This window comes from Delphinus delphis, chromosome 1, assembly GCF_949987515.2.
Source record: "Delphinus delphis chromosome 1, mDelDel1.2, whole genome shotgun sequence".
Classification (NCBI taxonomy): Eukaryota; Metazoa; Chordata; class Mammalia; order Artiodactyla; family Delphinidae; genus Delphinus; species Delphinus delphis.
The window spans coordinates 87,126,453-87,149,556 of record NC_082683.1 but is presented as its reverse complement, the minus strand read 5'-3'; the positions used below and the strand labels follow the sequence as shown (position 1 = coordinate 87,149,556).

General features: G+C 38.9%; 1 long non-coding RNA gene across 1 annotated transcript in view; it reads left to right on the top strand.

Moving 5' to 3' along the window:
* Nucleotides 1–5,854: 5,854 nt before the first annotated feature.
* LOC132434459 (uncharacterized) overlaps nucleotides 5,855–23,104 on the top strand; it is a 191,560-nt gene continuing 174,310 nt past the window's right edge. The window contains exon 1 of the long non-coding RNA XR_009521306.1: nucleotides 5,855–6,052. This is a non-coding gene — a long non-coding RNA (uncharacterized lncRNA). The remainder of the gene's footprint in view (nucleotides 6,053–23,104) is intronic.

Sequence of the window (23,104 nt, the reverse complement as noted above, 5' to 3'; positions counted from 1 at the left end):
CTTTAAGGTAATTATCGCTATGTATATTCCTATTACTGTTTTCTTAATTGTTTTGGGTATGTTATTTTAGGTCTTTTCCTTCTCTTGTGTTTCCTGCCTAGAGAAGGCCCTTTATCATTTGTTGTAAAGCTGCTTTGGTTGTGCTGAATTGTCTTAGCTTTTGCTTGTCTATATATGTTTTAATTTCTCTGTTGAATCTGAATGAGATCCTTGCTGGGTAGAGTAATCTTGGTTGTAGGTTTTTCCCTTTCATCACTTAAAATATGCCCTCCCACTCCCTTCTGGCTTGCAGAGTTTCTGGGGAAAGATCAGCTGTTAACCTTATGGGGATTCCCCTATATGTTATTTGTTGTTTTACCCTTGCTGGTTTTAATATTGTTTCTTTGTATTTAATTTTTGATAGCTTGATTAATATGTGTCTTGGCGTATTTCACCTTGGATTTATCCTGTATGGGACTCTCTGTTCTTCCTGGACTTGATTAACTATTTCCTTACCCATATTAGGGAAGTTCTCAACTATAATCTCTTCAAATATTTTCTCATTACCTTTCTTTTTCTCTTCTTCTTCTGGGACCCCTGTAATTCGAATGTTGGTGCGTTTAATATTGTCCCAGAGGGCTCCAAGACTGTCCTCAATTCTTTTCATTCTTTTTTCTTTATTCTGCTCTGCGGTAGTTGTTTCCACTATTTTATCTTCCAGTTCACTTGCCTGTTCTTCTGCCTCAGTTATTCTGCTACTATTTCTTTCTAGAGAATTTTTAATTTCACTTTTTGTGTTTTTCATGATTGTTTGTTTGCTCTTTTGTTCTTCTAGGTCCTTGTTAAACGTTTCTTGTATTTTCTTCATTCTATTTCCAAGATTTTGGATCATCTTTACTATCGTTATTCGGAATTCTTTTTCACATAGACTGTGTATTTCCTCTTCATTTATTAGGTCTGGTGGGTTTTTGCCTTGCTCTGTCATTTGCTATGTTTCTCTTTCTTCTCATTTTGCTTTACTTACTGTGCTTGGAGTCTCCTTTTCGCAGACTGCAGGTTTGTGGTACCTGTTGTTTTTGTTGTCTGTCCCCAGTGGCTAAGGTTGGTTCAGTGGGTTGTTTAGGCTTTGTGGTGGAGGGGACTAGTGCCTGTGTTGTGGTGGATGAGGCTGGATCTTGTCTCTCTAGTGGGCAGGTTCACGTCTGGTGGTGTGTTTTGGGGTGTCTGTGTCCTTATCATGTTTTTAGGCAGCCTCTCTGTTAATGGATGGGGTTGTGTTCCTGTCTTGCTAGTTGTTTGGCATAGGGTATTCAGCACTGTAGCTTGCTGATCATTGAGTGAAGCTGGGTCTTGGCGTTGAGATGGCTATCTCTGGGAGATTTTCACTGTTTGATATTATGTGGAGCTGGGAGGTCTCTTGTGGACCAGTGTCCTGAAGTTGGCTCTCCCACCTCAGAGGCACAGCCCTGATGCCTTGCTGGAGCACCAAGAGCCTGTCATCCACATGGCTCAGAATAAAAGGGAGAAAAAAAGAAAGAGAAAGAAAGAGAGAAAGAGAGAAAGAGAGAGAGAGGAAGGAAGGAAGGAAGGAAGGAAGGAAGGAAGGAAGGAAGGAAGGAAGGAAGGAAGGAAGGAAGGAAGGAAGGGAGGGAGGGAGGGAGGGAGGGAGGGAGGGAGGGAGGGAGGGAGGGAGGAAGGGAGGGAGGAAGGAAGAGCTAAAATAAAATAAAAGAAGGTAAAATAGAAGGTTATTAAAAGAAAAACCAAAAAATAATTATTAAAAATTTTTTTAAAGTAATTAAAAAGAGAGAAAGAAGAGAACAACCAAACCAAAAAACAAATCAACCAATGATAACAAGCACTGAAAACTATACTAAAAATCGAAAAACAACAACGGACAGACAGAACCCTAAGACAAATGGTAAAAGTAAAGCTATAGAGACAAAATCCACACACAGAAGCATATGCATGCACACTCACAAAAAGAGGAACAGGGAAAAAAATACATGTATCGTTGCTCCCAAAATCCACTTCCTCAATTTGGGATGGTTCGTTGTCTATTTGGGTATTCCACAGATGCAGGGTACATCAACTCGACTGTGGATATTTAATCCACTGCTCCTGAGGCTGCTGGGAGAGATTTCCTTTTCTCTTCTTTGTTTGCACAGCTCCTGGGGTTCAGCTTTGGGTTTGGCCCTGCCTCTGCCTGGAGGTTGCCTGAGGGTGTCTGTTCTTCGCTCAGACAGGATAGGGTTAAAGGAGCAGCTCATTCGGGGGCTCTGGCTCACTCAGGCCTGGGGGAGGGAGGGGTATAGAAGGAGGGGCGAGCCTGCGGTGGCAGAGGCCAGCATGACGTTGCAGCAGCATGAGGGGCGCTGTGTGTTCTACTGGGGAAGTTGTCCCTGAATCATGGGACGCTGACATTGGCGAACTGCAGAGGCTCCTGGGAGGTGAGGTGTGGACAGTGACCTGTGCTGCACACAGGCTTCTTGGTGGCTGCAGCAGCAGCCTTAGCATCTTATGCCCATCTCTGAGGTCTGCGCTGATAGCTGCAGCTTGCACAATCTCTGGAGCTCCTTTAAGCAGGGCTCTTAATCCCCTCTCCTTGTGCACCAGGAAACAAAGAGGCAAGAAAAAGTCTCTTGCCTCTTCAGCAGTTCCAGAACTTTTCCTGGACTCCCTCCCAGCTAGCCTTGGCACACTAGCCCCCTTCAGGCTGTGTTCACACAGCCAACCCCATTCTTCTCCCTGGGATATCACATTGATTGTTTTGCATATATTGAAGAACCCTTGCTTTCCTGGGATAAACCCCACTTAATCATGCTGTATGATCCGTTTAGTGTGTTGCTGGATTTTGTTTGCTAGTATTTTGCTGAGGATTTTTGCATCTATGTTCATCAGTGATATTCGTCTGTAATTTTCTTTTTTTGTAGTATCTCTGGTTTTGGTATCAGGGTGATGGTGGCCTTGTAGAATGAGTTTGGGAGTGTTCCTCCCTCTGCTATATTTTGGAAGAGTTTGAGAATGTTAGGTGTTAGCTCTTCTCTAAATGTTTGATAGAATTCACCTGTGAAGCCATCTGGTCCTGGGCTTTTTTGTTTATTGGAAGATATTTAATCACAGTTTAAATTTCAGTGCTTGTGATTGGTCTGTTTATATTTTCTGTTTCTTCCTGGTTCATTCTTGGAAGGTTGTGCTTTTCTAAGAATTTGTCCATTTCTTCCAGGTTGTCCATTTTATTTGCATATAATTGCTTGTAGTAATCTCTCATGATCCTTTGTATTTTTGTAGTGTCAGCTGTTACTTCTCCTTTTTCATATCTAATTCTGTTGATTTGAGTCTTCTCCCCTTTTTTCTTGATGAGTCTGGCTAATGGTTCATGAATTTTGTTTATCTTCTCAAAGAACCAGCTTTTAGTTTTATTGATCTTTGCTATTGTTTCCTTCATTTCTTTTTCATTTATTTCTGATCTGATCTTTATGATTTCTTTCCTTCTTCTATCTTTGGGGTTTTGTTATTCTTCTTTCTCTAATTGCTTTAGGTGTAAGGTTAGGTTGTTTATTTGAGATTTTTCTTGTTTCTTGAGGTAGGATTGTATTGCTATAAACTTCCCTCTTAGAACTGCTTTTGTTGCATCCCATAGGCTTTGGGTCATCGTGTTTTCATTGTCATTTGTTTCTAGGTATATTTTGATTTCTTCTTTGATTTCTTCAGTGATCCCTTGGTTATTTAGTAGCATATTGTTTAGCCTCCATGTGTTTGTAGTTTTTACAGTTTTTTTTTTTTTTCCTTTAGTTGATCTCTAGTCTCATAATGTTGTGGTCAGAAAAGATACTTGATATGATTTCTATTTTCTTAAATTTACCAAAGCTTGGTTTTTGACCCATGATATGATCTATCCTGGAGTATGTTTCACGAGCACTTGAGAAGAAAGTGTATTCTGTTGTTTTTGGATGGGCAGTCCTGTAAATATCAAGTAAGCCCATGTTGTCTAATGTGTCATTTAAAGCTTGTGTCTCCTTATTTATTTTCATTTTTGATGATCTGTTCATTGGTGAATGTGAGGTTTTAACATCCCCTACTATTATTGTGTTACTGTCAATTTCGACTTTTATGTCTGTTAGCATTTGCCTTATGTATTGAGGTGCTCTTATTTTGGGTGCATAAATTTTTACAGTTGGTATATCTTCTTGTTTGACTGACCTCTTGATCATTACATAGTGTCCTTCTTTGTCTCTTGTCTTTATTTTAAAGTCTATTTTGTCTTATATGAGAATTCCTACTCCAGCTTTCTTTTGATTGCCGTTTGCATGGAATAACTTTTTCCATCCCCTCACCTTCAGTCTGTATGTGTACCTAGGTCTGAAGTGGGTCTCTTGTAGACAACATATATATGGGTCTTTTTTTTAATCCATTCAGCCAGTCTACATCTTTGGGTTGGAGCATTTAATCCATTTACATTTAAGGTAATTATCAATATGTATGTTCCTATTACCATTTTCTTAATTGTTTTGGGTTTGTTTTTGTAGAACTTTTCCTTCCCTTGTGTTTCCCACCTAGAGAAGTTCCTTTAGCATTGTTGTAGAGCTAGTTTTGTGGTGATGAATTCTCTTAACTTTTGCTTGTTTGTAAAGGTTTTAATTTCTCCATCGAATCTGAATGAGATCCTTGCTGGGTAGAGTAATCTTGGTTGTAGGTTTTTCCCTTTCATCACTTTAAATATGTCCTCCCACTCCCTTCTGGCTTGCAGAGTTTCTGCTGAAAGATCAGCTGTTAACCTTATGGGGATTCCCTTATATGTTATTTGTTGCTTTTTGTCAGTTTGATTACTCTGTGTCTCAACATGTTTCTCCTTGAGTTTATCCTGCCTGGGACTCTCTGCACTTCCTTGACTTGGGTGGCTCTTTCCTTTCCCATGCTAGGGAATTTTTTGACTATAATCTCTTCAAATACTTTCTCTGGTCCTTTCTCTCTCTCTTCTCCTTCTGGGACCTCTATAATGCAATGTTGGTGCGTTTAATGTTGTCCCAGAAGTCTCTTAGTCTGTCTTCATTTCTTTTCATTCTTTCTTCTTTTTTTTTTTTTGTGGTACGTGGGCCTCTCACTGCTGTGGCCTCTCCTGTTGTGGAGCACAGGCTCCGGACGCGCAGGCTGAGCGGCCATGGCTCACGGGCCCAGCTGTCCGTGGCATGTGGGATCCTCCCAGACCGGGACATGAACCCGTGTCCCCTGCATTGGCATGCGGACTCTCAACCACTGCACCACGAGGGAAGCCCCATTCTTTCTTCTTTATTCTGTTCCATGGCAGTGTATTCTGCCATTCTGTCTTACAGGTCACTTACTCATTCTTCTGCCTCAGTTATTCTGCAATTGATTCTTTCTAGTGTATTTTTCATTTCAGTTATTGTATTGCTCATCTCTGTTTGTTTGTTCTTTAATCCTTCTATGTGTTTGTTCTTTAATTCTTCTAGGCCTTTGTTAAACATTTCTTGCATCTTCTCGATCTTTGCCTCCATTCTTTTTCTGAGGTTCTGGATCATCTTCACTATCATTATTCTGAATTCTTTTTCTGGAAGGTTGCCTATCTCCACTTCATTTAGTTCTTTTTCTGTGGTTTTATCTTGTTCCTTCATCTGGTTCATAGTCCTCTGTCTTTTCATTTTGTCTATCTTTCTGTGAATGTGGCTTTTGTTCCACAGGCTGCAGGTTTGTAGTTCTTCTTGCTTCTGCTGTCTGCCCTTGGTGGATGGGCTATCTAAGAGGCTTGTGCAAGCTTCCTGATGGGAGGGACTGGTGGTGGGTAGAGCTGGGTGTTGCCCTGGTGAGCAGAGCTCAGTATAACTTTAATCTGCTTGTCTGCTGATAGGTGCAGCTGGGTTCCCTCCCCATTGGTTGTTTGGACTGAGGCGGCCCAGCACTGGAGCCTGTGCTGCTCTTTGGTGGGGCTAATGGTGGACTCCAGGAAGGCTCACACCAAGGAGTACTTCCCAGAACTTCTGCTCACAGTGTCCTTGTCCTCATGGTGAACTACAGCCAACCCCCGCCTGTGCAGGAGACCCTCCCACATTAGCAGGTAGGTCTGGTTCAGTCTCCTATGGGGTCACTGCTCCTTCCTCTGGGTCCTGATGTGCACACTACGTTGTGTGTGCCCTCCAAGTGTGGAGTCTCTGTTTCCCCTAGTCCTGTCAAAGTCCTGCAATCAAATCCTGCTTGCCTTCAAAGTCTGATCCTCTGGGAATTCCTCCTCCCATTGCTGGACCCCCAGTTTGGGAAGTCTGACGTGGGGCTCAGAACCTTCACCAGTGGGTGGACTTCTGTGGTATAATTGTTCTCCAGTTTGTGAGTCACCCACCCAGCGGTTATGGGATTTTATTTTATTGTGATTGCGCCCCTCCTATTGTCCCATTGCAGCTTCTCCTTTGTCTTTGGATGTTGGGTATCTTTTTTGGTGAGTTCCAGTGTCTCCCTGTCAATGACTGTTCAGCAGTTAGCTGTGATTCCAGTGTTTTCACAAGAAGGAGTGAGTGCACATCCTTCTACTCCACCATCTTGAACCCCATTCGCTGAATATTCTTGCATGTAAAAATATTTGGGGCTTCCAGACACAACTAGAAAGGATATTTGATTAAATTAAATAAGATCTTTCTCTCTCTCTGAATTGATTCAGTAGATATCTATTTTTATTTGTTTTCCTCCTTTTTTATTAGTCACCCTACCATCTCTTTTCTCTTCTTCTGGCAAAATCATTTCCATTTTTTGGGGGGATTCCTACCGTGTGAATATCGTGAAGCTGTTGATCACCCTGCTCTACCACACAGGGAACAGGGTAACTTCAGACTATGGCACCCATCCCCCTCTAATAATAATTGTCCAAAGGGTTATGCAAATGATTGTCTGAGTCAAACCCAGTCCTTCTCTGGATCTCTTCTAAAGCAGGAAGAGGATAGCTTGCATTTTGCTGTGTTTACAGACAGATCTAAATCATCACTTCTTCCACTGAACACACACCTCATGGAGGACGATGTCCAAAGGAAATGAGGATGAGAACAACACACATAGATGTGTCGAGGTGACACTTGGAGGCAAACACTGATGACATTACTTGAAACCAGATGTTCCCAAGGCCAGCATCTACTTTACACTTATGCGAGTCAAAAATTTCCCCTTTTAAATGTAATCATGTTTCAGATGAGTTTCTACACTTGCAGTGGGAAGAGTCCTAATGAATACATTGATCATTTAGCAACAATCATCTAGTGTCTATTCTACTATAACTTTCTACTGAGTTAAGTAATTTTGTATGTACAAGGAGAAGGCATGAAGTTACACTTTAAATGGTAAAATTTCTGATTTAGTTTGCCATTTTGAAATAAGGGGTTGTTCATAGAAGTTTTTAAACGGGGCTACTTTCTGTTACTGTTGACATATTTTGCTAAAATATGGAGAGTTTTATTGGTTGAAAGAGACAGAAACAAGGGGCTATGTCAAGAAATCTCTCAGAACCACTAGTCAGGCTTGTCATGGCTGTCAGCCAGATGTGCTCTTATGAGGAACTGAAAGACTGATTACCAATGTCCTGTTAGGAACAATGTCCAGATGTGGCAGGAAAGAACATTAGCTGTAACTTGGAGACCAAATCCAGGTTGAGGCTAAGAAAAGAGTTATTGGATCCTATTGTAACACGGAGCTATAAAGGGCCAGCTGCAGCAAAGTCTAGATGGCTTCAATTTCAAGGACTATGTTTCTGCCATATTGTCTGCCTTGATTCTCCTCTCCTCTTTATTCCTACTGCCACCTTGCCTTGACTTCAAATCCCTGATTTTTTTTCTGGCTCTTGACAACCTCTTTTGGAGACCATACATTTGTCTGCAACTGTGCTGCCTGGGATCTCTGCCCAGGACACAGTACAACAAAAATTGGGCGGTTCCTACATCTGTGTAAAAAAATAAATTTAGACTCCCTTTTGTGGAAAACTAGAGTAACAGTGAAGAACTATTTTGCATTAAAACAGACTGAAGTTAAAATTCTATCTCTGCTACTGACTAGCTCAGTAGTTGTCATCTGTAAAATGGAGACAACAGTAGTCTTTAGACATATCATAAGAATTAAATAAAATAATGCATGAAGTGACCCATATTGTGCCTGTATAGATTATCAGTGAGATAAATCAGCAATATTTTTATAACACAGTGGGACCCAAAGGGCTCCTCAACTGAGCTCCATTTCACAACCAAAGGAAATGAGCCTGTGCAGTTTCTCCTCCTAAGTCTAAGGTCCTGGGGCTCTTTATGTTGTTGATGCCCCTTTATCACCAGGTGCCTTCAACACATTCACACCTTTAACTACAGTCGGAAGGCAAAGATGCTGTATTACATACAGTAAAAAGGTAAGACTTAACACCCATAGCATGCGCTGCACCATATGAGATACTGTGGTTGACACAGGTCCTGGACGATCTTTCCTTTCGTTAATGCAGAACTCCGATTAGCTGCTCTGAGCTGGTCTGTCCTCTTGCCACATAAAGATGCAATTCAACAGAGTAGGAATTGCTGAGAAAACTCATGTGAGTCATTCTCAGGAAGCCAGAATTATTTTAAGGGAGAGAATAATGTAACATTACAGAATATGGAGATTAGGAGCTTCACTTTGCGAATTGCTTGCTTTGTTACACCAGGCATATTACTCTCTCTGTGCCTTGGCTTTCTTCCTTGTAAAATGAGAAAATAATGCTGTTTGTGAGGACAAAATGAATTAGTATGTGTGAAGCCCTTGACCTCTAGTGATGACTCAATGACTGTTAACTGTTATGATTCTGTGGAGGCCAGCATGCTTATTATGATTATTTTAGAAGACCTGGCTCTCCACTTTCATTTCCTGTTTCCTGTAAATTTTAAAAACATTAGGAAGTACATTAACTATTTTCAGAGGTAATGAGCCACTTGAAAGTTCTCAGGGATGGCCAAGTAGGTTAATATTATATGGTATTTCACTTGGAGCAATTTCATTTCAGGGCTCAAGGGCAGTGTGTTCCCATGTTTAATGAGGAAAGTTTTCAAAACTGCTTTCGTGAACTATTGGAAATCTGAGGTTTAATTCTTTAAAGGGGAGAGTAGCTGTCATTAGCTAAGCAGGTTTGAAGGTATTTAAGGGAGCATTTTGGTGCAATCTTTGTGACATTTTGTTAAACAAGCGGCCAAAAAGTATTTAATTTAGCCTAATTATTACCACCAAATCTAACAACTTTTTGTTAGTTTGTTCATTTTTGGAATTTGTGAGCAAGAAGCAGCAGAGTTTGCTTTGTTGAGGTGTTCTGACCTATAATAATAATTACCCATTCCTGGAACTGGCCAGCCAGAAATGCTGTATTTGGAGAACAGAGTCACTTTTAAAAGAGAAGAAAACAGAACACAGTGTAACTCCATTTTAAGGTACCTCCGATAGGCAAATCTTAGGAGACACTGACTTCAAAAAGGCCACTCTGGGTTTAACTAGTTTAACACCAGCCATTCTTCTGAAGGACCTCGCTGCAAGACCCTCATTCTACATTAAGCAAAAAGACCCAAAAGAAACCTGCTGCAAACAACAAAATGAAAAATTAGCCTACAGAAAAAGAGATTTGCAAATGATATATCCAATAAGGTGTTAATATAAAATATGTACAAAGCAGTCATACAACTCAACATCAAAAAAATCAACAGTCTGACTAAAACATAGGGAAAGGAGCTGAATAGCCATATTTTCCATAGATGACATACAGATGGCTAACAGGCACATGAAAAGATGTTTAACATCACTAATCATGAGAGAAATGCAGATCAAAACCACATGAGATACCACCTCACACCTGCCAGAAGGGCTATTATCAAAAAGACAACAAATAACAAGTGTTGGCAAAGATGTGGAGAAAAGGGAACCTTCATTCATTGTTGGTGGGAATGTTAATTTGTACAGCCACTATGGAAAATAGTATGGAGGTTCCTCAAAAAATTAAGAATAGAACTGCCATATGATCCAGCAGTTTCACTTCTGGGTATTTACCTAAAGAAAACAAAACAAAAATTTCATGAGATATATGCACCCCAATACTTATTGCAACATTATGTATAATAACCAAGATATGTAAGCAACCTAAGTTTCCATTAATGGATGTATCAACAAAGAAGATGTGATATATCTCTCTATATATTACTCTGCCATAAAAATGTTGTCTATGATTTTGTAAAATTCATTTACTAATTATACTATTTTTTTAAGATTCCTTTGGATTTTCAATGTACAGAATATCTGTAAATAATTATAGTTTTTCTTCTCTCTTTCCAATTTTTATTTGTTTATTATTTGTTTTTACTGCTTCAGTATTCTTGGTTGGACATCTGGTACAATGTTTGATAGTAGTGATCAAAGTGGACAACCTTCATTTATTCTCTATCTCAGAAAGCATTCACATTTCACTATAGCATTATGTTAAATTTTTTTAGATATTCTTTATCAAATTTTAAAAGTTCCTTTATATTCCTAGTGTGCTGAGAGAATTCAGCTTAAGTGGGCCTTGAGTCGTCAAATATATTTTCTTCACCTAAGAAGCATTAAGATGATCTTATTCTTTTCCTCTTTTATTCTGTTAATACAAACAAAGGCTGAATCAAATCCTTTGCTTTTCAAATGTTAATCCAATCTTGAATTCCTAGATTTAGTCTGCTTTGTCATGATGTTTTTAATACTTCATTATTCATGTTCAAAGAACATAGTTATGGTTTTTTTTTTCTGTACTTCTGCCCCTTCCCCCATTTTGCCACACCCACCCCACCCCTGCCTCTGCCCCAGCAGCCAGCAGTCTGTTCTCTGCATCTTTGAGGTTGGTTGCTTGCTTGCTGGCTGGTGTTTTGGATTCCACATATAGTGAGACCATGTCTTTCTCTGCCTTCCCTCACTTAGCATAACGCTCTCAGGATTCAGTTGTGTTGTTGCAAGTGGTGAGATTTCTTTTCTTAATGGCTGAATGGTAAGCCACTGTATATACACACACGTCTTTTTTATCCATTCATCCATTGTTGGACATTTAAGGTTACTTCCATATCTTGGCTGTTGTAATAATTGCTGCAACGAATATGAGGGTTCATATATCTTTTCAAATGAGCGTTTTTGTTGTCTTCGGATAGATATCCAGAAGTGGAAGTGCAGGATACAGTAGTTCTATTTTTAATTTTTTGAGGAACCTCATACCAGAGTTCTTCTTTAACCTGTAAATAATTTCAACTGGCTGCTTACCAGGTTTTCTGCTTTGCTTGCTCCTCAGCTTTGGAGGACATCACTCTCCTGTCTTAATACTCTTGGAAGCTCTGAGCGCTGCGGACATATAGTGAAGGTGCTGCACTTCTTGGAGGTGCAGCGACACATAGGGAGGTGTTATGTAGTAGTTTTGGGGTCTTTCCAGAAGGTCTCTGCTGATTCAAAGAAACTTATATTGCCAAAATGACTTGGATCTTTTTTTTTTTTTGAGTATAATTGCTTTACAATGGTATGTTAGTTTCAGCTTCACAACAAAATGAATCAGTTATATATATACATATGTTCCCATATCTCTTCCCGCTTGCGTCTCCTTCCCTCCCACCCTCCCTATCCCACCCCTCCAGGTGGTCACAAAGCACCAAGCTGATCTCCCTGTGCTATGCGTCTGCTTCCCACTAGCTATCTATTTTACGTTTGGTAGTGTATATATGTCCATGCCTCTCTCTCGCTTTGTCACAGTTTACTCTTCGCCCTCCCCATATCCTCAAGTCCATTCTCTAGTAAGTCTGTGTCTTTATTCCTGTTTCACCCCTAGGTTCTTCATGACATTTTTTTTTCTCAAATTCCATATATATGTGTTAGCATATGGTATTTGTCTCTCTCTTTCTGGCTTACTTCACTCTGTATGACAGACTCTAGGTCTATACACCTCATCACAAATAGCTCAATTTCGTTTCTTTTTATGGCTGAGTAATATTCCATTGTATATATGTGCCACATCTTCTTTATCCATTCATCCAATGATGGACACTTAGGTTGCTTCCATGTCTTGACTATTATAAATAGTGCTGCTATGAACATTGGGGTGCATGTATCTTTTCAGATTAGAGTTTTAAAATAACCCACGTGGCACCCTAACACCTGCTTATTGCTCTGTAATCTCAACCACCATGATGACTCTTCCATTTTGGAAAGTATAGATAGGAAAGGAAGAGAAAATGGGGAGGAAAGTGAGTATGAGAAGAAAAAGCAAGATAAGAAGTGAAAGAAAGATGGGAAGAAAATGTGCCATTATTTTTTAAACACTGTTCTTCCTCTACTCTCTCTGCTTTCCTTCTGTATTAACCTTAGCCACTCTCTTAGTTTTAATACTGTATTTTCAGTTTTTTTCCAAAACCATATCTTCTTACAACACATAACTCTTCTTTTCCCAAATATTTTTATATCAATTTCCTTTTATTTTACCTGAAGAATAATTATAAGAATAGCCCTTAACTGATAATAACCAATACTTAACACAAAAATAATTTTGCATCTCAATTCTTTAGGTGTTTCTTCCCTTAAGCTGATGACTGTGCCTAAATAGTGTCAAAACACCAGAGCAATTTGTCACCTGATTAAATCTGATTAAGAAAAAAAAAACCATGGAAAAACAGAAAAAGGATTTAAGCTTTTCTTAAAAGAATACCAACATTTTCTTAGTCTGTAGATACCACATTATTATCCCTTCTAGAATAGATAGATAGCAATTACTTTGCCCCAAATTGCATCTTCTATATTTTCCAAGAAATGCTTCTACTCTTGAGTCTCCCCACAGTCTGGAGGCCAGGAAGTTCAAGCAGATCCTACTTCTTTGGTATCAATTAGCTATGTAAGTGTTCATGCCTACCTGAAGGTGGGCCAATCAGAGCTCTTCTCTGAGGTTTTAAAACTTTGGATTGGAGAGACTAGATTCCAGGTTTCCTTTAATCTCAAGATTGAATCTCCAATTCTGAATAGGATGGAGATATTCTAGCCTGGGGAAGAAGCTGTTTCATAGCAGATACAGAGAAAACCGATAAACAGAAACGGAATCACCTAGAGGACTCCTTGTCCATCCTTTTGTTACCTGAGTCAATAAATCCTTCTTTACCTAAGTTTGGTTTCTGTCAGTCATAGCCAGAAGAGTTCTGACTAAGCATTCTCTTTTTCTTTTCCTGAGGGCTGAAAGTTATAGTGTAGAATTTATAGTTTGAACCATTATGGCTTAATCCAAAGATCTTTCATATTTCAAAAGTATGTCTAAATTTCATATCTATTACTTCAATAGAAGCAGCTTAGTATATTGGAAAGAACACAGGGAAGAAGTTTGAAGGTACAGAAAGTTAATTTTCCTCACTGAGCCTCTGATTTCTGACCTACATAATGGAGTGAATATTTGCGTATCACACAATGTGTGGCAAGGACTAATTGGATTGATACAACTGAAAAAAAAAAAAAATCCTAGAAACCACTAGATCCCAAAAGGAAGAAAAGACACAGAAGACAGTTTTTTTCAAAGAGAAAACAACTTTAGAGAATCCAGTAAATCCAGCGTAGGATGGTGCTATGAACATGGCCAGTACTTACCTCAGTTGCACGCTGTGGGCTTCTCTGTGGGTTTACAAAGCCTTAGCTAAGCCCTTAGCGCTCTTAGCTCTTGTGAATAGGAACAGGTTGGAAATGAGAGAGGAGTTAATTTCTCTGGTGGCAACTCTCAAGCCATGAAGATTTGAGCAGGTGTATACAGGCCCTATCTCCTTGTCCTTCCATGAGATAAATCTGAGACAGGTTCTACATGGTTCCTCAGTGAGTCCCCAGTAGGATTCGAACCCTGGTTATCCTAAGTGGTAACCAGCTAAATGAGACACACTTTATTGCCTTTTTCCCCTTCCTATGTTACTCTCCCTGCTCCCTTACTTCTGCTTGGTCCAATCTTGTCTCAAATAAGCTACTTGCAATCCAGATGACATCATCTCAGATGCTACTTCCAGGGGACTCGGGGATAAGATAACATAGTAAATGTTTAATTGCCTGAATCAACCAAAAGGAGAAAAGGCAATGGTAATACTAATATTTGTTAATACTAATATTTGAGAACTCATTGGTCCCCCAGATATGACTATGAACCCCCAGGAAACAAAGGATTTTAGTTTGATAAACTCAATTATATTAAATTGGAATAATCAAAAATTTCTATTTGATTTTAGAATGAAGATTGATATATATAAATACACATGTAAACAAACCCATACACACATTATCACACAGTCAGTGGGAAGTATTTCTAGATCATTCTTGTTTGTGGTATTAGTTCTTTGATCCTAGAGGGTAGCAGCAAGGAAGAAGTCTATTCACCTCAGATAAATTTATAAATTAGGTGAGTAGATGGACAGTTAAGAGATGGACTATCTTTTGTCTGTTTATAAACAAAATATTTCTAATTTTATTAAAATACCATTACTAGACATACTAGAATTAAAAAAGGAAGGAGGTCTGTATCTTTCTTTCAAGAAGTCAGCTCCTGGGCTTCCCTGGTGGTGCAGTGGTTGAGAGTCCGCCTGCCGATGCAGGGCACGCAGGTTCATGTCCCGGTCTGGGACGATCCCACATGCCGCGGAGCGGCTGGGCCCGTGAGCCATGGCCGCTGAGCCTGCGCGTCCGGAGCCTGTGCTCCGCAAGGGGAGAGGCCACAACAGTGAGAAGCCCGCGTACCGCAAAAAAAAAAAGAAATCAGCTCCTTTATTCCACTGAGCCCAAAACTATCCACTGTCTCCTCTTACTATCCTGCTTTAAAATAAACTATCAAGTATTTCATGAAATAGAATCAATTCTGATGTCCATTTGGGATGAGTCTGCCATAATGTAACTCTGTGCTGTCAGAGAAAATAAAATATTTTCCAAAGGAAAACTACTTATGTGTAAAGCAAACATGATACCATAGCTTGTGTGGAAGGGTACTATTTTCTAATTACTAATGAAAATTTTTCCCCTTACATTCCTTTTCCTTTTTGACCTTTCCCCCCTCAAGCAGGTAGGCTGTTTCATGGGGAAAATGTAGAACAACAAGGAGAAAAAAAGTCTCTTTCTTTTGCTCCTCAGAGGACTATGCTTTTCAGTCTGCCTTTAAATAAAGTGATGTTTCTAACTTTTATTAAATTATATAGAAGACAGTGAAATAGTACTAAACATATTTATACTTGAACTAAACATAGGAGGTTCAGATCTACTTTTAGAGAAGCCAGCTGTTTTTTTTCCATTAAGCCCTAAACTAAATGTATCGTATCCACTTCCTGTCCTCAGAGGAACAAAAGTTACTCATAATATTGTTGAAACGTGTAAGAGAAAATATGAGCAAGAACAACCCTCCCACCTCACACATCACCTAGGAAAGGTTCCCTGAGTGTGTGAGAGAGAAAAGAATCAGGCAGAGCGCTGAGTGCACTGTGAGTGGTGCAGGGTGAAATGTCCCTCATCTTGCTTCCAGGACTGAGCCCCAGTGGGAAGGAAAACAAAACCCACTTAGCCTTGGGGGGCCCAGGAGGGGAAAACACATGTGTCTCCTTTCCTAGTTAAACCTCTGAGAAAACCCAGAAAACTGAATTGACTGAGCAGCCTACCTTAGCAGACAGGACCTTAAAAGAGACTAGCTATGATTTCCACACTCTGTGGAAAGAAAAATTGACAATTTATGTGCACGTAACAGGAACACAGAAGAAATGGCAAGAGTTGCTGGCTCTGATGGGGTCTTGTTGACAAAAACCAGGAAAAGCTCAGGGATGTGCAGGGGCCAATAGCTGAGACTCAAGTGAGATGATGGCCATCTCTGTGGATTCCAGTGTCCACAGCAAACAACAGGCCAGATGCCTCCTCTCCGCCCCCAGTACCTTGGCGCTATGTATGCTCTCTGGAGCTTCTGTGCAACTTAGAGGGAAAATGGAGGGGCCTCTGAATTGGCTGAGATTAAGTTTTCACCTCTCTGGAAAAGTTAGGACACAAAATAGAAATTATGTTAGATTATAGAAAGTAAAGGATTTTTCAGTATTCTTGAATGTGATACTGAATTCTGATTCAGTATTCTTGAATCACTATTTATGAATATATTCAATATGATATACACTCTAATCACAGTTGTATTTTTCGTAGAAATTTTGTTCGGTTAAAGGATATATTTCTTCTTTCTTCTAGATTAAAAAAATAATAAAACAAGCTCCTTACAAAGAACATTAATGTGACTTTTTATTTTTTAAACTATTGTCAAACCAGAAAAAAATAAAAAGGCAGAAAACCCAATCATGTTGAAGGTTTAAAAGAAACTGAACACTGCTTACTTTTTTCGACTTTTGCCTCCCTTATCTGGGAACATACTGTAATCACGACAGTTCGTTTCTGTACACGTAGGCCTCATATTATCTCCATATTACTAAAAGCTTTTGGTCTGATTCATTAATGTCACACTACAGAAAGATAGCTGTATTTTTGCTTGACTCTCATGTACCACTGGACAGGCTCCCACTCAGAACCGGCAGGCTGGCTGGGTAGTTATTGTGCTCTGCAAAGAGAATTATTACAAGGAAATATTCATTCAACAGGAAGGGAAAAATGAAACTCACAGATTTCAGCACAACATGAATTGATTTACTTCAGACAGTGAAAATCTCCATGTTATGTAATGAAGAGTCTTCTCATTTAAATTCCTTTACACTTTAAAGAAGTGAATTTTCTTTCATTAAGAAAATTAGAATAGCCTCTCACTCCTCTATAACTATAACAAATTATGATAATTGTGCTTAAGAAATGTCAGCCCTGATTTATCCCCATATGGTGCCCATCTCCCACTTCCATTTCCACTCACACATTCAGTTTGTAAATTGCTTTCTCAGGTACTCTAATGTGAATCAGTTGCATTGAAGGCCACAATTGGCCTCTCTGTATCCTTGGTCTTTGCAATGTAACTTTGCAGATTCTTCCATCAAGAGGTAAGTCCATTTCTTTACTCCATGAGTCTGGGCTGGCCTTGTGACTTGCTTTGGCCAATAGAATGTGGCAGAAGTGGCACTGTACAACTTCTGAGCTTAGACCTCAGGGGTCATGCGTGCTTATGTTTTTGCTCTTGAAACCATACCACCACACCACTGACATGTGAATAAACCTGGATCACATTGAAGGTTAGGGCTTCAACATATGAGTTTTGGAGGAACACAGTTTAGTCTATAAAAGTGTCTCAAGAGGTCATACAGTTCAACCCCTAAGTAAGATGTGTCTACATCTAGATTTTCCTAACAAAGGGGATCAAAAAGCCTATTTAAAATATTACTGGAATTGATGATTCGACAACCATTGTGGTAATAATTCATTTCTGTTAGAGTCAGTAGGTTCTTGCTTACGTATACTTATAAAGTTTCAGTTTGTTAAAATTAACTCTTTTAATCCAATTCAACACTTGTACTCACCTCTGTACAGTTAGGAAATGAATGATTAGTGTGTTATCAAAATTTCATTTCTTGAAGGAAGAATGGTCATATCATTGCTTCCTCTCCTCATTGGGTTTATTGATGTTTATGATTGCCAGCACTTTATCTAAAACCACTGGTAATACCAGTTAGAGTCTCTAGCAGTTCTTTCTTCTAGGCACCATTTGAAATTTTCTTAAATTAAATAACTGATTATATAAAGCATGCTGTTTCCATGGTACCCACAGAATACAATTCAGAACTACATAAACCTCTTCTTCCACAGGAGGAAAATGCACATACAAAAAAATTTTCTTTAGGATAAGAACCAAAAGTATGTTAATTTTAGTTGAAGTAATTGATCTTTACATTTGTATAGAAGCTGATCTATAGTGTGTGTGTGTATATATATATATATATATATATATATACACACACACACACACACACACATATACACACACATATATGCACAAAATATCAGTATGTATAGATATATATCCTATGTATTATATTATATATACTATCTCTATACTATATCTATATACATATATATGTATACTATATGTACATATACCTGTATAGATATAGTATAGTCATCTTTGTATAATGGCTTTAGTCACTTTCTTAAGAGGACATTGTACTGATCGATGCCAGTTTTATAACATTCTTGGGTTAATTTCATTGATTCACTTATTCTCTGAATTAACTAGTGAGATCCTATAATTTGTTAGGTTCTACTCTGAATTCCAGGCTTATAGTGGCAACCAAATGAAACAAAGACCCTGCTCCTGAATCTTACTATCTAGTGGGAAGAGGACAAAACAAAAATGAATGTAAAATACACTGTCTATATGTTCTGAAGGAAAATAACTCAACATAAGTGGAGAGTGAAGGGGGACTATTTTAACAGAAGGGTCGGGGCTAGTCTCTCTGAGAATATGTGATTTGAATAGAGATCTAACTGAACTAACAGAACAAGTTATACATATTTTCTGGTGGAAGAAAGATGTAGGCAGAAGAAACAGCAAATGTCAAGGCCTGAAATAGTCACAACTTTGTTTTAAAACTTCTAGCTCAAGTAGTATTTCCTACTCCTTTATTGTTTTTTAAATCTTTAATTAGAGTTTTTTTATTTTTTATGTTATTTACTTATTTTTTTTTTAAGTGAAATTCAAAATGTAGCAAGGGAAAGTTTTGTATAAAAAGACTGAAGAATGTTCTCCCTGGAGATTTCTAAGGTTAGGGTGCTTACGTATTGAAAGGATTTGTCTGGCTTTTTCAGGCCCATACCATTGTCCCGGAGCTGAATTAAGTGATCTACTGATCATGCACTGTTCCTCTGTCTATCATTAATTCATTAAGTCTTTATTGGCACCTAAGATATTTCAGGCACTGTGTTAGAAGCTGAGGGTACTCATTGACAAGTAAACCAGGGTCCCTTCCACCACAAAACTATTTATTCCTACTTAAGGTCAGTTGTCATAGTGATAAGGACGTAGATTCTGGAGTCAGACTGCGAGGATTTATATTCTTGCTCTGCCATTTACTAAATTTAGACGTCACACAGTTTATGTTTATTTATGCTTCGAATTTCTGTTTGAAAAATGGGGATTTATTCATTTCACAAGCATTTATTGAGATATTTCTAGGTGCTTTGGGATACAAGAGTCAACAAAAAAGACAAAAATGAAATAGTATTTATTAATTGGAATGTTTAAGGATTGTGTAAGATAATATATATGGTGCCTGAGGCACAGTAACTACTAAATAAATGTTAGACATAAATTTCTTATATTGGTAAATATAAATATATAGAGTGACCTTGGTTCCCCAGTGGCATTGTTGAGTTGTCAAATCTGCCCTAGATTTCCTACTCAGATCCTCTTGTTATATATGCAAAACATACCTAAACTTGTTTAAGTCAATGTTACATTTGGGGGGAAGTAAGGGGTAGTTTCAATTATTCATACCTGAATGCGTCTTATAACCAATATAAGGTTTCTGGATGCCACTACCTACTAGAAAGCTTGATGGATCATCATGGTGGTGACTTTGGTATTCTTAGGTATGTGGGCACTTGCCCACATTACAAACCCTGCTTTTCTGACAAAATAAAACCTGTGGCTCTGTTTCTACCCTCAAATTCAGTCTTGTCATCCCTTATAGACCTTTTCCTCCGACAATGACATGGACCCCATGTCATTAACTTGACATTAAGTTGAACCCTAGGTGTAAGCCTAATATGAGGGGTGACCAAACCTCTTCTCATGAGGGGTGGAAAAGCCTTTCCTCCTAAGGGATGCCCAGCATAGTGATGGATACTCAGTGGGTGCTCCAGGAACACACATAGCTGAGGCTGCCAATGTCATTCACACCAGAAACAGCTTTCTGCCACTCTTTAGTGGCATCTGTGTGTCATTTAAATTAGCATTGTGGCTTCCTCACACCTGTGTATTTCCCAGTTTCAAGACGTCTTGGTTATCAAACCAGAAAAATCAGTTGGTTTTTTGCATAAATAAGTAAAACAATTTTCATCTTCCAGTAGTTAAAAGAGAAACAATCTAGATGATATTTTTTATCCATACCTTTATTTTAGCTGTTTTAAAAAATGGATATTTTATGTCTAGCTACATGAAAAAATTCTTTTGGTTGATTTTCTTCAAAGGTTTCCTCTCCCCACGCTTTTCTCTTTCTTTCATTTCTAAAATGTAACTTGAGAAGTACACATGGGCAAAAATTTATTTTTACATACATTTGGTTGGAAATCAAATGCTGGGGGGAAAAGCCAGATATCAATTGCACAGCCATATTTTAAATTTGGACTCCACTAGAGCATCATAGACTGGGAATATACCACTTCATTTAGATTGGCTTGTTGTCTACAGGTGCCATTCTTTTTTTTTTTTTTTGCGGTACGCGGGCCTCTCACTGTTGTGGCCTCTCCCGTTGCGGAGCACAGGCTCCGGACGGGCAGGCTCAGCGGCCATGGCTCACAGGCCCAGCCGCTCTGCGGCATGTGGGATCTTCCCAGACTGGGGCACGAACCCGTGTCCCCTGCATCGGCAGGCGGACTCTCAACCACTGTGCCACCCGGGAAGCCCAGTGCCATTCTTAATTATCCATCACTCCTGGAAAGGATTTGTCAGAAATCCTGAGGCATCATCATTTCCCGAACTTCTTCCAGCTCCTGTGCCTCAGTGTGCCAGCCAGCCTTTCCTCCTTTATCTTCTTTACTAGTACAGCATCCTTTAGGCATTTCTTATCAATTGCAGGGCTGAAGTCAGCACTTCCCTAGAGTGGCAAGCTTAGGATTCCTTCCAAGGAGTTGCAGGAAAAACTGAAATAGTTACGGGCAGAGAATCAGTGCATACTGCGTTTCTCCAGGTCAGCTGAAAAACTGCCCTTGAACCTTCACATTTCCTTTTGGGCTAATCAGCAAGTTTTCTTTCAGAGCTGAATGCATATGTACACTGTGATTATCCATAGATGTCTACTTAAGTAGTGTGTTGTAGTGGAAACGGCATAGTGTTGGAGACACAAGACTCTGAATCCTACCAGTTCTTATTAACATGACTTCAAACAAATAGACCAAGTCCCAGAAGTCTGTTCCTCATCCGTGGAATGGGGTTAACAAGGCCTGCTCTACCTTATAGGATTGTTGGGAGGTTTGACAATGGGATGATATATAGGAGTGTTTTGTACACTATAAAGCACTGTAAACATGTAATTATAAAATCTCATCACGGAACAAGAACTCACCACGTCTTTCTACAGGTATGCCTCATAGAAGGGAAATCCTGAGGTCCCCGACTTAGGATGGTTTGACTTACAATTTTTCAACTTCATGAAGGCTTAAAAGCAATATGCATTCAGTAGAGGAGGTACTTCAGATTGTGAATTTTGATCTTTTCCTGGTCTGGAAATACGCCCAGGTACTCTTTCTCTGTGCTGGGCAGCAGCAGCGAGTGAGCCTCAGCTCCCAGTCAGGCACGTGGTCACGAGGGGAAACAACTTATAGATATACTTGCCACCATTCTATACCCATACGGCCATTCTGTTTCTCATTTTCAATACAGTAGTCAATAAATTAGATCAGATATTCAACACGTTATTATAAAATAGGCTTTGTGTTAGGTAACTTTGTCCAACTGCAGGCTAATAAAAATATTCTGAGCACTCTTAAGGTAGGCTAGGGGCAGCTATGATGTTTGGTAGGTTAGTTGTAATTAAATTCATTTTCAACTTACCATATTTTCAGCTTAGGTTGAAAGGTGGGTTTATTGGGACATAACCCCACTGTAAGTTGAGGAAAGTCGGTAATTTTACTTTCATGCCAGGTTCTTATAAATACCACCCATTGCTGCCAGGCCAGGGCAAACCTCAACCCTTCCCACCCTGCAGTCCTGAGGTCTGGCACAGCGATAATGAGTTAGACCTGGGGGCTCAGATCCTGATGTTTTTGCTTACTAATTGTGGGATCTTGGATCAGCTACTCGACATTTCCAAGCCGCAGTTACCTCATCTGTAAAACTGGGATATGGGTTGTATCCCTACTTAAGCTTGATTTAGGAATCATACATGAGAAGCTCAGTAACGAGGTTAGTATTGTGCCTGGTATACAATGAATTATGAATTTTAGCTATTATTATTAATTTGCTATCATCATAGCCAAAATTATATCATATGATACTGAGAAGATGACTAATATGTTATTTTTCTTCCCTGTAAATGGCTAACAGTTTGCCGTGGGCCTGTGGTACTTTCTCTAAGAGCTCATGCCAACATTGGCAGCTGGGTAGGTTTTTTGTTCTTTAAATCTTTTTTGTTATTTAGCTTGAGGCCATTTTAATTTGAATTTGATCTCTTGGCCTCTACTGTCTCCACATTTCCCATTCTGACAGAAATAAGAACGATCAGTATTTCATAGATAATGTAGATTCATTTTCTGCCCAGTGTCTGGCATTTTACATTTTAATTTATGCATTTATTTATGTGAATAGTCTGATAAAGGAGAAATAATAAAATCACATTTAATTATACATTTATTTAACTTTAATTTTGGGGAAGAGGATAAAGAGATGTCAAGTATATATTATGTTCTGGAAAATCTCATGTATGTGGTCATGGTACTTATGGATTTATTATTCAGATTCATGTATCTGAATCATAAATCAGATTAATCAGGTTAGTGAAATTAACCCCATTAAGCTTTCAGAAACTATATCTAAAACCACTATATTTCCTAAAATACAAATGAGAAAATAGTTTTTAGATTATAAAGCTCAACACCTAAAAATCTTAGGGTGAAAAATCAGTTAAGAGAACTGAAATGAAGAGAAAGATTCATCAGAGAATTTTTGTGGGAATTTCTGACTGTACTTGTTGAAGGCTTATGTTTATTTTTTACTTATATATTGACAAGGAAGCTATTGAGGACCTGATGTGGATGGGCACAATGGGAATTTTTAGACTAGAGAATTTGGGGAGGGTGAAAGCTAATGAGAAAATAAATGTATTTATTGATAAAAGACTTGCTCATGCATGAGCTTAGAATGGGCTGACTAATAGGACAGGGCTCACATCTACATGTCTTCATTCCTACTATACTTGGAAGCACATACTCTACTGGGATGTCTAGTCCA